The following is a 15743-nucleotide window of genomic DNA, read 5'->3' as shown; positions in this document are numbered from 1 at the left end:
AAACCCACCATATCTTGAGGGAAAATTGGTGGGAAAGGCTATGTTTTTAATCGTTTGTTTGTATGTGGGGCTTGGGGTGGGTTAGACATGGGTCTGTGCCAGTGCCCTGCATGTGCACCAGCCAGGACATGACTTTTGAGAGTTACATCTCCTTCCCCATCAGGTGGGTCCAGGGATCAAACTCAGATCACCAGGCTTGTGCCCTCACCTGCCATCACCAGGATGGAGAGGTTTTAAGAGAGAAAGGGAGCTGGGGGCAGTGGTGGACACCTATACTCTCAGCACACAACCAAGGTAGAGGAAGAAGGTCCATGAGTTTGAACACAGCCTGGGCTTCAGGGTGAGACCCTGTCAGAAAGAAAGAAAAGAAAGAGAAAGACATTGGGGAAGAAAAAGAAATGAAAGTTAAAAAGAAAGAAGAGAAGAGGGAGAGGAAGGGAGGAGGAGGAAAGAAGGGGAGGGGAGTGGAGGAGAAGAGGAGGGGGAGGGGAGAGGAGGGGGAAGGAGAGATGGGAAGGGAAGTGGAGGAGGGAGAAAGGGGAAAGAGAGGAGGGGGAAGGGTAAGAAGAGAGATGGGAAAGGGAGTGGAGGAGGGAGAAAGGGGAAAAGAGAGGAGGGAGAAGGTAGAGGAGAGAAGAGAAGAGAGGAGAGAAGGTGAGCTATGGCATTTTTCCGAAATGCCACCCAGCTGGTGGTCTGCCTGAGTTGTAGCCTTCTGGGCTCCTCTGTGCGCATGCATGCCCTGAATGAGTGGGAGGATGAGCTTACACAAGTCAGCCCCATCCCACTTGCTTAACAAGGAACCTCATCATCTTCTGACGAAATCTAAGTGCAATCCTGTTCTTGTTTTAACTGGTTGCTCTGGCAAGGGTCTTTTCCAGACCTTAAATTTCTCATGTTGGCAACATAGCGAAGAAAAACAACAAACCCATTTGCCAGATCCCCTCATCGTCTGCTCTAATTAGAGGCAAATGCTACTGCTCCTTTCACAACAACTGCACAGGTCAAGGGGATAGATAGATACTCCAGGAAGAGGTCAGGGATGCTGCAGGGAGAGGTCAGGGATGCTGCAGGGAGAGGTCAGGGATACTGTAGGGAGAGGTCAGGGATACTCCAGGAAGAGGTCAGGGATGCTCCAGGGAGAGGTCAGGGATGCTGTAGGGAGAGGTCAGGGATGCCACAGGGAGAGGTCAGGAATGCCACAGGGAGAGGTCAGGGATGCTGCAGGGAGAGGTCAGGAATGCTGTAGGAAGAGGTCAGGGATGCTCCAGGGAGAGGTCATGGATGCTGCAGGGAGAGATCAGGGATGCTGTAGGGAGAGGTCAGGGCTGCTCCAGGGAGAGGCCACGGATGCTCCAGGAAGAGGTCAGGGATGCTGCAGGGAGAGGTCAGGGATGCTGCAGGGAGAGGTCAGGGATGCTCCAGGGAGAGGTCAGGGATGCTGCAGAGAAAATGACCCTGGGCACACGGACAATATTGGAGCCTCACATGAACGCGCAGATAGGATCTCAGCTGGAGAACTGTGGGGCAAAGCTAACATCTTTACACGTTGTTGATAACTAAGCAACCACAACACCCCGTTCATCAAAACGTACAGAATGTGACCCACACAGCAACTGAATGGACAGATTTCAAACAGTTCTCTCGATGTAAAAATGAATTAAAACTAAGAATCTCAAGGGTTTTCCAAAATAGGGAAATACTGTTTGAAAAGTAGAAGAAACACTTGAGGATGCAAATGCTGTTTTAAAAACAGAAAAAAAAAACCCATAAAGGGACAAATATGACAGTTATGCTAGCCATAGATAAAGTCTTAAATAAATATCAACAGATATGAAATAGGATGCATAAATATAGCTACAGATGAGAGTTCTTAAAATTGTGAAATACAAGAAGCCCTCCTCACCCTCTCCCCATCAAATGCTGCCAGATAGCTTTGCTAATGTCTGCATAAGAAAAGCCAAATGCTTTTCTCAGAAGCCTACATACCTCCCTCTTGCAGCCCAGCCTATTCTTAAGTTTGTCTGGAGACCACTAGTCCCAGAGAAGGACAGTGTCTTATGTGTCACTTGGCACTGAGAGCACGATGACTATTTGATGAATAGATGAATTCAGAGGACATATACGGGCTGCAATGTCTGTGAGGAATCGGTGTTGAAAGAAACAGGGATACCCGACCGTCAACCCAGGTGATTATAAAACACACTGTAGTTGCACAAAGGGCTCCTGCATGGGAAAGGGCAGACCCTTTTTGTATCGACTTGTGAAATAGAACTGAGATCACATATGTAACATGTTTAGGTGATGTTCAAGCAGCAGAAGAGCCAATTAGACTCTTGGACCTGTGATTTCCTTCCCAGAAATTTTCTATTTTAATCTATCTATCTATCTATCTATCTATCTATCTATCTATCTATCTATCTATCTATCATCTATCTATCTATCATCTATCATCTGTTTATCTATGTATCATCTATCTATCATCTGTATTTCTATCTCTGTCTACCCATCTACCCATCTATCTATATATCATCTATCATTAATCTGTCATCTATTATCTACTTTTCTATCTCTATCCACCTACCTATCATCTATCATCAATCTATCATCTATCTATTTGCCTATCATCAATCTATCTCTGTCTATCATCAATCTATCTCTATCATCTGTCTGTCTGTCTATCTATCTATCTATCTATCTATCTATCTATCTATCTATCCAGTGTGCATGTTTGAGTACAGATGTAAATGTGTATTGGGGTGCATGTGCCTCTACAAAGGCATAGAAACCAGGAGGGATTGGGCATCCTCCTCTATTATCCCTGAGTATTCCCTTGAGGCAGGATCTCTCCCTTAATCTGGGACATGCACTTTCTCAGTTAAGCTGGACGATAGGCTACAGAGGTCTTCCTGCCTCAGCGCTGAGGTCATAGGTATACACGGGATGCCTGACCTCCTTCCCTGCGAGTGCTGAGATCTGAAATCCGATCCCAACGACAAGGGGCCCTAACCACTGAGCTATTGCTCCAACCCCCCCCCCCCCCCCCGTTAGATCACTGAAAGGTGAGAAATGTCTTATTTCCTTCAAAGTAATTTCGAACCTTCCTGGCTTTCTTCCCACCACACCACCCATCACGCCAGCCACCCTGAGACATTGTAAACAAACAAACAACTCCACTTTTGGCTAACACAGAGCATAAACACTTCCTATATTTCTGTCAAATACCCAATTATGGCAGTAAACCTCATCAGACTTGTGGGAAGCCTGCTTCTAGCAGGGCTGAATACTCCACTAAACTGCCTGCCAGACTCGGCTAGTATCAACATTCTGTTCCTCACAAGAAACTGCAGTTTAAAATCAATCCAGCCTTTTCCCAAATATCACGGCCACCTGTTTAAATGCGTTTCTCCTCTGGGCCCAGCATGAAGCCATACCTGCCCCCAGCCCAAACTCTGAGTCAATGACTTTTTCTTCTTCGTCAGCTGCATTAAATGCAGGAATCAACCCACGGTTTTAAGCTGATCAAACTCAGCAAGCCGCAGCCTGTCAGGGTTCCGTTTTTTTCCAAGCAAGCACCCATGCTGGCTATCCCCACCCTAAAAGTCGTGTTCTCAGCCAATGCCGCTTTCAGACAAGACACGCGCTTGCTAAAGTCACGTCTGATGTTTGTAATTACTCAGTCCTATACCTGCGGTTGGCTTCACACGAGAGGAAATGCAAATGACTTTGTATCCAGGTGGAAGAGTCTTCTCAGAAGTGTTTATTGAAAACCTTACAGAGTAAGAGAGCCGGAAGCTCAGAGAATGCAGAGGAACTAGAAGCCTGGAAATGTTGTACCCAAACAAGATGTGACCGTGTGCATCTGCACAACACATACATTTATGATATGGATGTGTATGAATAGGTAACCACTGCGAGATCAGGGCAGCCCATTCCTCGGGTTGTTTTCAAGGCCTGTGGACTTTCTTGCCCTATAACGTCCTTCCCCTTCCCTAACCCTGACTCTTCGCAATGCCCCAACTTGAGGGAATAGATCAAACATCCATCAGCACTCCAAGTTTCTTATTGACCATCGTAGAGCACTAAAATAAAAGTTAACCAATGGGAAATAACGATTGCTAAACCAAATAAATACTTGGGCTGTCCACCAGATCTCTAACGGCCCCCAAAAGCTCCATGTAATAAAGGCCTAGAATTATGTCGAAAAAAGGTAGGGCCTTTTGGAAGGTCTTTGGGCAATTGGTAACTACCCCCAGTTGGGAATACTGAACCCCAGTCTCTTCTGCTCTCTCTCTTGTTTTTCAGTCATGAAGTGAGCCATTTTACCACACGCCTCTACAGAGAGCTGGCCTTGATGCAATGCGGTCGGTCATGGACTGTGACCTCTAAAGTCAGTCGAGAGGCCTAAATGCCATTTCCCCCCAGTGAGTTTCATGAAGCTGGCAGTGTTTCATGAGCACATGATCTAGCCTCAGCCAAGCACGGCAGGCACTCAGGGTATTGGAACCTGGTGATCATGACTGGCAGAAACAGGAAGGGTAGAGAATGTATACTGTCCACTGTGACTTCCGACCTGGATTCAGGCAGTGCCATGTGAGGCTTCCACTGTCCATGAGGGACCGGCCTGTTCTCACCAGGACTCTATGTGTTCCTTTTCGATACCACACTTCCAAGTGTGGGTGTTTAACCTTCCAGGAAGTTCAGTGGGAAACCGACACCATTTCCTTGTCCTGGTCTTGTCTTTATTTTACTAGATGCTTATCAAAAAAAAAAGAAAGAAAGAAAGAAAGAAAGGAAGAAAGAAAGAAAGAGAAAAAAGAAAGAAAGGAAGAAAGAAAGAAAAAAAGACAAGAAAAAAAGGAAAAAGATCAGATGGATGCAAACAACACGTGAAAAGAGATTCCTTCCACTGGTTTGTTCATCAGTCACCCTGTCTTCAAGCCCTGACCCAGGAAGTAATCACACACACACACACACACACACACACACACACACACACACACACACACAAATACTTACACAATCTCACAATGTACCTACCCTATGGTAGCATGGTGACCTAGATATCATTAAGTAGCCCAGGCTAATCCCATTCTCATCTCGCTCGGCCTCCTAAGTGTGAGGATCATAGGTATGAACCACATACCTAGCTATGTGTTTATTCTGAAAGTTACTTCTCTGTTCTTCAGTCATATGCTTAATACGGGTAGCCATTGATTTACAGATGCTAGAAAATACCTGCCGGCTTCTACTTATGCTGAGTGAAAAGTTGGTTCCTCTCCCCCGTCTCTACATGTCCTAGTCACAGCTTCCAAATATAGTTATATGAAACTTGTATTTAATAGTGGTAGTGTGCTTGAGCAGCATGTATAAGGTCCTGGGTTTAGTCTCCAGCACTCTAAAATAAACCAGTGCTCAGCGCCCTCACTATGTGGGCTCTGCGGAGGTCAGGCAGGATGCGTCCTGATGATCTCCTTCCTCTTCACCCTCGGTCAGCTCTCGTCCCCCTTTGAAGAGTTACTGGTCATTTCCTACCACCAGCCACAGCGCTTTCCCAAAAATTGTGCAACAAGTTTAGTCATCCCCACATCCCCAAATGCTTGGTGGTGTCAAATAAGTTGTTCACATTGTCCCCTTTCCCCGGGGACTCGATGTTTATCTGGTGACCCTTTGCATTGGAAGATTTCCTCTGATCCTTGAGGTCCTTGGCTGTTTATAAAGTAAAACAATGAAGCAATGGGAAAGCCAGAACCTGGGGTGAACCAGGGCATCATCTGATGAACGCCTCTGCTGAGAGAATGGGAGGAGAGCTTGCGATTTGCCGGGAGCTCCTTGGCCCATGCAAGTTCCATCCCTGCACTGTTCAATGTCTCTAGAGGACAATACATCCATCTCCTTCACCGGGTGCCCATTTGGCTTCTGTCTGTCTTGAGGGAGAGAAGCCAGGCACCCCACCATAGCTATGTAGATTTTTGAGACACCGCACAAAATGAAAATGTGGGTCCATTGTTTCAAAGGCAGAGGAAGTCCCATTAACATGTCACCAACTGTGTCCCTTCTCTTCCCCAGTCTTCCCTAATTAAGTGTGCTCTTTGTTATTATTTGTTTTTGATTTTACTGTTTAAAGTTGTTCTGAATAAAGCCATGCACGGTTGGCCCAGGTCTATAATCCTAGCTTTTAGACACAGGAAGAAAGTGAGTTCAAGGCCAGCCTGAGTTACAGAGTAAAACTGTTTTGGGAAAACCAAGAAATAAAAACTTTGTTACTCTAAGCAAATTTAAAGTAATTAAATTCTTAGCGTGAAGTTTTGTATACACTCTTTTGTTGTGTGAAGCCAGCATTAAATGAAACCAGAAAAGCATTTAGCTTTTAAACAGAAGCACTGAAATGGCACATTTTCAAAGTTCATACGTATTACCCTGTTCTTACAGGAGACTGTCTACATGATCCCATAGGGACAGCCTCAAGGATTCCCCAAGTTAGAAGGAACCATGCACCACACAGTCTTATCACACAACGAGTCCGAGTCTTTGCTTTGTCCCTTGTCTTTTATACTGATGATGACTTTAAGAGCAGGGTCTGGACACCTTCCCAGACCACATAAGAAAGCCGGCTTTCCTCTGCTCTACCTCTGTCTGCTCCGAGGGGAAAGTGAAGCCCTCGGCTCTTCCTGAGGCTTCGGAAAGGAACTGAGGAACAGAGGGAAAGTCCCTCTGGACGTCCTTCAGATGGCCGGTCTGCCCTTCATCCCTCCGCTCCCCGGGATGGCCACTGCACATCCCCTCTTGTACCCTAACCTCACTCAGGGCGTCTGCAGAAAACACTGGGCTCAACAGCAGCTCCATTCTCCACAGGCTTTGCCTGAGGTTGTGGCTCACTTTGCAGATCAAGAAATGGCTTACAAAGACGTTCCTGCCTCAAACTGCCCTCAGACAGCACCGGTCCTCAGAAGCAGGGATGTTCCCAGCCCAGAGCACACAACGGTCAAAATCACTCTCCCACTCCACTATCCGTTCTTGCTTATCATGAGCTTTCCTGGGACACTGGCTTATAGAGAGAAACACGGTCCTTGTCTGTGTGCATGGACATGTCCTTCACTTCTCTGTGATGGGCAGGATAGCTATGCTCTGACTCCTCCCTGGATTTGCCTTTGGAAATTAATATTTGTTAATAGTAGTTGCATAATATATACATATACATGTTTGTATGTATGTATGTGTATATATATATCCGTATGTGTTTATGTTTATATATTTGCACATGCATGTGTTGTGTGTATGTGTACATGTATAAATGTGTTATGTGTATCACTATATATGTGTTATGTGTGTATATGTATGTGTGCTTATTAGTGTTTATGTATCTATGTGTGTGTGTTGTGTGTGTGTATGCAGGTGCGTGTGAATCTTCACACACAGTCTTGTATTTGACTCACTGGGTAGACAGTGTTTTCCTTGGTTGAAGACCACATAGGAAGTTGTGGTTGGTTTCTGAGACACAGTGGCTCTATTTTCAGAAAGAATTCTACACTAGGGGACAGAATACTGTTTTCTGAGACAAACCTGTGTCAGATACACCTTTATTTTAAATCTCCAAATTAAATCTCAAATAAAAATTCCCCAAAGGTTAAGTCAGTGTGGATTATAGGACCACCCCTTCCAGTGTCCCCTGTCTGTGAGGAGGCAAAAGAAAGCAGATAGTGAGGGTGTGCCTGCCTGCAGGAGACTCAGGAGAGACACGAGAATGGGAAGTGACACCTGCAGGGAGGGTTAGGAGAATAGTGATTCTTGTATCAGAACACAAATAGACCTGCCCAGAGTGAATGAGGCTTCCCGCTCCCGCACAGTCAGTGGCTGTGAGGCGTCATCCAAATTTTCTGTAATGAAGGCAAGACACAAATGACCACTACTGGATTTCTGTCACTATTTTTAAAAATAAAAACAAAAAATCAAAAAAAACACAACCAACTGTAGACAGGGATAACTGTGCCAAAACAGAACACATTTTGCCTCGTTCAACAGTAGCCAGTGTGCCTGGGAACAGACAGGCTAAAGAATCCGAGGCAGACTCCATGTGTGCAGTTTAGGTACAAACCAGAAGAGTTTTTCTGTAATTCTGTACCCTCCTGTTCATTGTGAAACCGTGAGGGGATGGGCCACGGAAGACAAGAGCCGGGAGCAGGGTCGGGGTGGGTGGCGGTTGGGACGCTGCTATGGTTTGGATGTGTCAGAAGCTTAAGCCCACGTTCACACCATTCTTCTGGCGATGTCTGGTGGTGCAAGCTTTTGGAAGTAACCAGAATTAAATGAGATCACTGGGGAGGGGGCGTGTCCCAGTATGGTACTAGGGGTTTTATAAGGAAAGGGTGAGAGACTGGTGTCATCGTGCTTATATGCCAATTTGTGTCCAGCTCTTGGCCTTCCCAAGAAAACAGTGGAGGAAGGACAGCTTTGTCACCTTGCACTGAGGTAAGAGCCTCATCAGGGCTCTCTCAGTGACTAGGGATGGGTTTCCCTTCGTGAGGCAATACAGAGGCTGGTTCTGATTGGTCATTCAGAGGGCTGAAGTGATCTACAAGGACAGCGTTGATATTGAGACAAGCTTTCTTTCTCCATCAAGGTCTTAGAAATGTTCTCTATTGACCAGATTTAAGTTGAAGAGGTTGGCACTAAGACCGAATATCAGACTGGACCACAGAGCAAGAGTCTGGAGGTTAAACCTATCTGAGTTATGTCCTCACTTCTATTCTATGAATACACCACAAACACACACACACACACACACACACACACACACACACACAGAGATACTCACAGACACACACACACACACACAGACACAAACACACACAGAGACATACACACACATACACATACACACACAGACACAGACACACACACAGACACATACACACACAGACATACATACACACAGACACACACACAGACAGACACATGCACAGGAGTGATGGTTCAAATAACAAAAGCAACACGTAGAACAGAATGAGATGTAGGTCAGACCAGAGAGGGAGGAAGGGGCTTCCTTGTTCTTCGTTACGCTCAGAGCAAAACAACATGGGAAAACATCCGTTTTGAAGCTTTGAAGCAAGGTGCTGTACCACTGCTAGGCATAAAGAGAAATTAAGAGTTTTGAGGCAAAACCCAGCTGTCAAAGGGGTAGAAAATATGACATAGCTCTTGAGAGGAGACAGCGCTCCCAGAACAGATGGGCGCACCTCTGAGCTTTATAAAGCATTAACTAGCTGTTTAAATAAGTCCTTAGCAGATGTTTTCAATGCAATTTTGGAGGTGAAATGAAAAAGAAAAATCAAAGTGCAAGGCACAAGGATATCACAAAAAGAAGAGGCACTCTAACCAGAGGGCAAGCGTTCCTCGGGATTTCTCTCCTTTCTTTTTTATTTTAAATTAACCAGTGTTTGTACTGATAATAGACTGCATTAACGATATTTACAATAGAGATGCCATATACCATAAAACCAGCATTTAAGAAAAGAACCTTACCTAATGATATAAAGTAAAAAATAGTTTACAATGGAAGCTATAGATAAATATTACAGTTGTCTGCCTGAAACATAAAGGTAAACAAACTTGTTTACATGGCCATAGGTAACTGTTTTCTTTGTGATAGTATGAACATTCTTAAATATTTATTTTCATTTTTTGCATGTGAGTGTTTGGCTGCATGTGTGTATGTGAACTGTATGCCTGCAGGGCCTGCAGGGCCTGTAGAAGCCAGAAGATACCTTCGGGTGGTGGTGAGCTGTCCTGTGAGTTCTGGGAACCAAATTCAGGTCCTCTCCAAGGTCTTAACTTCCTTAAGAATTCACTTATTAGCAAGTCTGGCCGGGTCACTCAATAATAAGTAAAGTCTTAAGGAAAGAGATATTAATAAATTATAAAGGATACTTTTATAAGTGCTTATAAGTTTATGTCGGAAACACTGGTGTCAATAGTATATTTAAATATATTTTAAAAGAAAAGCTCAGTTGATTCCACAGAAGATAAAGAGAATAGAGTTCTGTTATTCTAGAGCTCAAATATGTATGTGTAATTAGAAATGATAAACATATACATATGGAATTAGAGCATCAAATGGTTATCAAGTCTCTCTCAATGCCAGTAGTAGACCAGATCACCTAGAAAAGGAGATAAATGAACACTGGCTGACCTATGTCCACGTCTCCCTTGGGGTAGCCGGGCCCATTGCACACTAAGGTGGACTGGGGGGATAGAAGCTCATTTGGATGCTGGTGGATGCAATGTAGGACCTTGGTCAATGATGAGTGAGCAGAAACAGCTTTGAGAACTGGTTCATTTATTTGGGGAAGGGAAGAGGTATTTCCTGTGAGGAGGTAGCCAGGTCTCTGGGGCAAGGTTGTGTGGTCATGTACCAGTAGCCAGAGCAGGGATGTTGGAAGATGCTTCATCTGCATACTCAGGGGCTTTAGGGTGTGTGGGGGTGGGTGTTAAAAGGTCAAACAAGGAGTGAATCCTGATAAACTGTCTGGGCAATAAATTCCTGCTAGGGTTGAGGCAGCCAGCTTTATGGTATCAGGTTGGGAGAGGGGAGGGAGCCAACTCCCGCAGTCCTCATATCTGAAGTATGCAGAGTTGAGGCTTCCTCAAAGGGCCCTTCCTCCTCTGGGCCATTAAGGTCATACAACCATCCTTTCCCTGTTCTCAATGAGCTGGAGTTTCTAAAGTCTCTGGTCTTACTGCTAGTGCCTGTTGATAGATGAGTTAACCCACAGAATCCCTCACAGCGAGGAGCTGAAGAAACAGACACGGTGGATTTTAAGACAGATGCCACTCATGTGAAAGACTGCAGGAATTCCTCAAACTAACAGTTTGTTAGAGTGAAGAGCCTCATGTGTGACCATTTAGCCATCAACTTGGACCTGTGTTGAGGCTCATAGGTTACAGGGTTGGTGCTTGGCCACTGGTGCCCTCGAAAGTAAGCAGAGTCGTCAGTGGAGTGGAAGAAAGTTGGGTCATTGGTGATGAGGTAAGAGGGTCTCTTCCACCATACCCACCCGCAATGATGTTCTGCCTCCCTACAGTTCCAGAAGCAACAGACCCAACTGACGACCAGCTGAAGTCTTTCGAACCACAAACCAAAGATAAACCTTCCTTATACATTGAGCCTCCTGGGTATTTTGTCGTAGTGATTGAGAGTTTGCCCAAGACAAACACTGTGGTTACACGGCATTCTTAGGGTGGGAGAAGAGGAGAGAGGGAGGAAGATGTTAGCTCTGTTTCTATAAAATGTGTTGAGGAATAACTGTGAGTGAGAGACATCAGATGTAAGGAGCAGAACTGAGAGTCAGGCACTCTACTGACTTCCGTGACAGAATTTGTCCATGGAATTCAGGAGAGCAATACGGGGCTTTGCCCTACATAAGTACTAAAACCTTGGTTTTGCCACCCACTATCTGAGTAATCTCCAACTTTCATTTTCATCTTCCATAAACTAGATAGAGAAGTAGCACCACAGAGGTTTGCTGACCGACTTAAATTAGATCGAGCATTATTTTTTCCATTTTGTTTTCTTTTAAAAAATTTGGTTTTTTTTGTTTGTTTGCTTGTTTGTTTGACACTTAAAATGGATTCTCCCTGTATTGCTCTGTAGTCCAATGTAACTGTGAACTCATGGCAATCTTCCTGTCTCAGCCTTCCAGATCCCGTGATTGTAGGCACGAGCCACCATATCCAGCTTCAGCCAATGTCTTCTATTACTGTTCTCATGCCAAGCCTGTACACACTGAGGTGACTTCTTCATTTTGTTCTCTCCATCTCCCTACCTTCTGGCTTCTCTAGGCATCGGACTGATAGGATGTTGTTATAGCGAGGTTTGCAATGAAGAGCTAACAATATCACACCTAGCAGTCAGGACTGATCCCTGCCCTCGAAGACCATACATTCTGGGAAAGGAAATTCTCTAAAACGTGAGGTGTGCCCAGCAACGTTCTTGGCATCAGAGACTTCTAGAGGAGTCGTTGCAAGACTCACAGGTAGGTTGAGTAATCTCATGTACAAAACAAAGATGAGCATCTTCCCTGTGGAAAAATGAGCGGAAAACGAATGAATCTGGAACATTCCAGCGGAGAGAGGGTGTCATGCGTGTCCAACATAGATGCTTCTACTTTATTTAATTCGATCCCATGCCCTGTTTCTCTGTGTCTTTCTCTCCTCCAACTCTTCCTTATTGTTCCTCTGATTCCTCTCTTCCAGCAGGATGGTCTCCTGATGGACGGCTCCTTACTGAGCTCCCCCATCAGGTGCCTCCTTAAACTGTACAGGTGACCCTAACAGACACATTTCCAAACATCTGCTTCTGTCTCAAATTGTGAGACATCCACTGGGTACCCACAGGGTCTAACCTAATGGCTTTGCACAGCAAGCAAAGCTTTCTAATGTACCAGGAAAAGTGCCTCATTTCTTCTGCCAAAATGCCCATACCATTTCAACCACCCAGAAGTGCCAGAATCAGCATGCTCTTTCTCTCTTTTCTCAGGCTAGCCCCTCTGTGGAAAAATGCCTTGACCCCCCTTTGCAGACCTCTCCTGGGTTAGCCCTCCTGCCACTCAGACCTCGATTCTTTTCATCTTACTGCTTTGTTGAGCTTACAATTATTTCGGGGTCCCTTGTACCAGTAAGCTTCCCGAGACTGAATTTTGCTCATCCTACATTTTGAGATGTCTGTATCTGTAGGACTACATGACCACAAATAAGACGTGTGGTATCCACCATTCGCAGATTTTCTTTCATAGGCATTATCTTATTTAATGATCATAGAAAATCGGCTTTTGGAAGTAGGCGGTGGGGATGGGGTGGGGGTAGAGTAGGTTTGCCTGTCTACGGTTACACAAACAGAAGCGAGCCCAGTTTCTCACATCTCAAGTCTTCACATCTACGTTGCTTCCATGGAATACAGCCTCTGAGAAATAAAGGGAAGGGGAAAGAAACTAGGAGAAAAACTGAAAGCAGCAAGGAAGCCTAAGGGGAGAGAGTGCTTCATGTGTGTACTTCCCACACTTGGGAGGCTGAGGCAGAAGGATTGTTCGGTATTTAAGGTCAGTCTAGTTTACATAGCAAGTTCCAGGCCAGCCTGGGGTAGACAGTGTGAAACCCAGAAAGGGGGACTCAATAGGGGGTGAAGAGGAGCAGGAAGAGGAGAAAAAAGGAAGGGAGGGACAGGAAAGGGCTTCGGATATAACAGAGTGTCTCTTGTTCATGGCTTCTGATCATTAATAACCTCAAACATTGACTCCCAGCCCAATAATTTTCTAAATTTCACCTTCAAGCCAAACCAAATACCTCTCATGAGCTAGAATCTGCCTACTCTCTTACTATTTACAGCCCTCAACTTCAAGTTTATAAAAAATTGTACCAAGGATTAACTTTAATTTCATAGGAAACCCACAGCCATTGGAGAGGGCCTTGAGAAACCGTGCCTCCCTGAGGAGCCATTGAGGTTAGTGTGGCTAGGCGACAGGGAGTCACTTTCTTCAGTGGCGTAACGACTGGTAAGTGGCCATCTTCTCCACCCATGCAAGTGACCTTAGTTAAACTCAGGGATCACAAAGTCTACAACAGCAGCAGCAGCAGCAACAACAACAACAGCAACAAAAGAAAAGATGTGAAAATGGGAGAGAGACTTGTCAAGAACAAAGGGGGTTTGGTGGGAATGGGAGGGGATAAGAAAAAACTGGGGCTGGGGGTGGGGAGAGGTAAAAACACCTAGAAAACATGGTACACATGCGTGGATCCGCCAAAGAATAATACACTAAATAAAGAGAAGGAACACCCCCTCCTTTATAGGTTTTCAATGCCTGTAGTGTCCTGCTTGATGATTCCTGGGGGCTCTTAGCAGGAAGCCACCACAGCTCTCACCAGCATCACCGTCCACGAGCAGAGAGGCCCACTGAGGGCACCGCAGTAGGAGCTAAGGAATGGCTGACCAGATGGAGCCTGTCGGAAACTGTTGACTTTCAGACAACGGAGACTGTTTTCCTCAGAGCAAAGGAAAGGTGCAGCACGAATGGCTTGCATATCAATCACACAGGAGTCAGACTCCCCGCTAATGAAAATAATCACACATCAGGCATATTATTTTCCTCCTCTGATTCTGTTAGTTCTACTGAGAAGACATAGAGGGGAGCCTTGCTGGAAAGACGGTATTCATATTAAACTGCGCCGTGACCTAAATATGAAAGCAATATAGAAAATGTCTATAAGGGATGGTAGGGGGGGGCAACTCCATAGGGAATGAGTTTGCTCCCAAGCAGGAGGACGTAAGTTCAGTCCCCAGCATCTACATGACAGAGTCCGTTATGGTGGCAGGTGCTTCTAATCTCAAAGGTGGGGAAGCCAAGACAAGTGGACGCCTGGGGCTCGCTGACCACACAGGCTAGCACACTTCACGAGCCATAGGAAAGTGAGATGTCCTGTCTCAAAACCAAGGTGAAAAGCATTTCCAACGCTGTCCTCTAGGCTCCGCTCACATGTCCATACATGTGCACCCTCATGCATATGAGCAAGTATGTATGCACATAAAAGAGAATGCCTGTTAGTATTCACGTTGAGAGAATAATGAATAAAATAAAACATGATGATTGGGAATAGCAATAAATGATGTCGTTAACAAGGAGGTTTTAGTTGCTACACCCTGAACAACTTGAAAAATAAAGATGTGTTTGAGAGAGTCATGAGATCAGTGGTAGATTCTGTTATGAACATCCTGGTGCTCCCCCGAGCTCACCCTAGTACCCACACTAGAAGCTAGGGCTCCTTACATGGTAGACAGGCACTTTGCTATTGCGATGAATCCCAAGCTTCTAACTTTTTGAGACAGAACTCTCAGCTTGCAGCTCTAGCTGACCTTCAATGTTATGTGTTCGAGGCTGGCCTCAGTCCTTCTAGGCAGCCCCAGAATGACCTGCACTCCTGACCGTCCTCGCTGAACCTCCCAAGTACTGAGAGTCTAAGCCACAGTCCACCACACCCTTTTTACTCAGCGCCATGGATCAAACCTGTGACTTCACTCGTGCCAGCCAGCTACTCTACCAACTGAGCTGTGTCCCCAATGGTGCTTTTCTTTCTTGACTGCAAAGGGCACCGGCTAGCTCAGTTCACATACTCCCTTCTGACTCTTCTAGGCTCCCACAGTGGACACTCTGGATTTCTTTAAACTGGTCTATTGGTATTCTTAACAAGGGAATGTTCACCCCATCCTAAATGGCTTCCAGCCACCCAGAGAAACAGTGTTTCCCTCGCCTGGTGCCCATGAAAAGCCAAAAACAATACAAGCGAAATCTTTTGTGCTACCAATGAGATGAAAGAAAGCAACTCTGTCACTCCAGTGGGGTGCGTGGGATGGATATTTTTTTTCCCATTAGTATCCTCTGTGCTCTGAAAATTCTGTGTGGGCAGAAGTATCTTAGAGGTTAGACAATGAGTTCAGGAGAACGGGATTCCATACTCCCTGGACTGACTGTCCTATGTTCTTTCTCCTTTAAACGCGATCGATGTTTGAGAAGCTCGGCTGTGAGACCTACATCAGATCAACCGCACAGCCATCTTTGCACACAGTCAGCCATTCGCTCACCCTCTAGCTCCCAAATCAGAGGTGAGACAAATAATAAGATGGGAAACATCTTTTATTTGTTTTTTTTTTCCTCTCAAAACTTTTTTTTTTCACAACAGATTTGCTGTGACAGGAT

General features: G+C 45.3%; 2 long non-coding RNA genes across 2 annotated transcripts in view; one reads left to right on the top strand and one right to left on the bottom strand.

The window, feature by feature from the left end:
- LOC120097866 (uncharacterized) overlaps window positions 1-15743 on the bottom strand; it is a 42846-nt gene that overhangs the window by 1364 nt on the left and 25739 nt on the right. The gene's annotated exons all lie outside the window — the stretch shown is intronic.
- On the top strand, window positions 11312-14732 carry LOC148000036 (uncharacterized). Its single transcript, XR_015641166.1, has 3 exons — window positions 11312-12032; window positions 13436-13547; window positions 13843-14732. It is a non-coding gene; the product is annotated as an uncharacterized LOC148000036 (long non-coding RNA).

Source organism: Rattus norvegicus, chromosome 17, assembly GCF_021556685.1.
Source record: "Rattus norvegicus strain SHRSP/BbbUtx chromosome 17, alternate assembly SHRSP_T2T, whole genome shotgun sequence".
Lineage (NCBI taxonomy): Eukaryota > Metazoa > Chordata > Mammalia > Rodentia > Muridae > Rattus > Rattus norvegicus.
Note: the sequence above shows the minus strand (reverse complement) of the source record. Positions and strands in the feature narration are given on the sequence as shown.